Here is a 2207-nt window from a genome sequence, read left to right as displayed (position 1 = left end):
CCCCCAGAACACCCCCACAACACCCCCACAACACCCCACACCTCCCAGAACACCCCCACAACACCCCCACAACACCCCACACCTCCCAGAACCCCCCCCCCCCGAACACCCCACACCCCCAGATCCCCCTCCCACCTCCCCCAGAACAGTTTTTATGGGCTAATAGCAGTAAGGACTATCTGTTATTTAATGTGTTTCTATGGGCTAATAGCAGTAAGGACTATCTGTTATTCAATGTGTTTATATGGGCTAATAGCAGTAAGGACTATCTGTTATTCAATGTGTTTCTAATAGCAGTAAGGACTATCTGTTATTCAATGTGTTTCTATGGGTTAATAGCAGTAAGGACTATCTGTTATTCAATGTGTTTCTATTGGCTAATAGCAGTAAGGACTATCTGTTATTCAACGTGTTTCTATGGGCTAATAGCAGTAAGGACTATCTGTTATTAAATGTGTTTATTTGGGCTAATAGCAGTAAGGACTATCTGTTATTCAATGTGTTTCTAATAGCAGTAAGGACTATCTGTTATTCAATGTGTCTCTATGGGCTCATAGCAGTAAGGACTATCTGTTATTCAATGTGTTTCTATGGGCTAATAGCAGTAAGGACTATCTGCTATTCAATGTGTTTCTATGGGCTAATAGCAGTAAGGACTATCTGTTATTCAATGTGTTTCTAATAGCAGTAAGGACTATCTGTTATTCAATGTGTCTCTATGGGCTCATAGCAGTAAAGACTATCTGTTATTCAATGTGTTTCTATTGGCTAATAGCAGTAAGGACTATCTGTTATTCAATGTGTTTCTATGGGCTAATAGCAGAAAATATTTCAAGGGGTCTTAAAATTCAAAACAAAATAAAAAAAAATGATCCTAAAACAATTCCATAGAGACACCCCTCCCCGGCTTCGTCAGGTTAACTTAATTAACCATTTGAATTTAATTCCTAAACTTTAAAGTAAATTTCACAATTTGGTGAGAGCTTTCTGTTGCTGCTTTATCTGAGCGTGCTCCGTTCCCACGGTTATACACCGCCTGATAGGCTGCTTGGACGGACACGCCATTCCCACACAAATGTAGCGTGAGCCCATCGACCGGGACAACCACTGACAGACAGGGAGCTGTGTGATCACCTCCCAGTCCTCCCATTATTCACACCTTCTGGTCTGGCTTGGTCCCACAACCAAATAAACACCCCTACACACACACACACACACACACACACACACACACACACACACACACACACACACACACACACACACACACACACACACACACACACACCCCCCTACACACACACACACACACACACACACACACACACACACACACACCCCTACACACACACACACACACACACACACACACACACACACACACACACGCACAGTCTTTTGAGAAAGAGAGAGGAAATGAGGGGGGAGAGAGAGAGAAAAAACGAGGGATGAGAGAGAGAGAGACAGAGACAGAGAGAGAGTGTGACAGACAGAGAGAGAGAGAGGGAGGGAGGGAGAGAGAGAGAGAGAGGGAGACAGAGAGAGAGAGAGAGAGAGAGAGAGAGAGAGACAGAGAGAGAGAGAGAGAGAGACAGATAGCCAGAGAGAGAGAAATAGAGAGAGAGAGAGAGAGAGACAGAGAAGGACAGAGAGAGAGACAGAGGGAGAGAGACAGAGAGTGAGACAGAGAGACAGAGGCAGAGACAGACAGAGAGAGTGACAGACAGAGAGAGAGAGAGTGCGACAACAATGACAAATGGTTTGAAGAATGCAAAAATCTAAGAAAGAATTTGAGAAACCTGTCCAACCACAAACATAGAGACCCGGAAAACCTGAGTCTACGCCTTCACTATGGTGAATCACTAAAACAATGCAGAAATACACTACGGAAAAAGAAGGAACAGCATGTCAGAAATCAGCTCAATGTAATTGAAGAATCCATAGACTCTAACCACTTCTGGGAAGATTGGAAAACACTAAACAAACAACAACACGAAGAATTATCTATCCAAAATGGAGATGTATGGGTAAACCACTTCTCCAATCTTTTTGGCTCTATAACAAAGAAGAAAGAGAAAAAACATATACATGATCAAATACAGATCTTAGAATCAACTATTAAAGACTTCCAGAACCCACTGGATTCTCCAATTACATTGAATGAGTTACAGGACAAAATAAAAACCCTCCAACCCAAAAAGGCCTGT

This window comes from Oncorhynchus masou, unplaced genomic scaffold, assembly GCF_036934945.1.
Source record: "Oncorhynchus masou masou isolate Uvic2021 unplaced genomic scaffold, UVic_Omas_1.1 unplaced_scaffold_1500, whole genome shotgun sequence".
Lineage (NCBI taxonomy): Eukaryota > Metazoa > Chordata > Actinopteri > Salmoniformes > Salmonidae > Oncorhynchus > Oncorhynchus masou.
Note: the sequence above shows the minus strand (reverse complement) of the source record.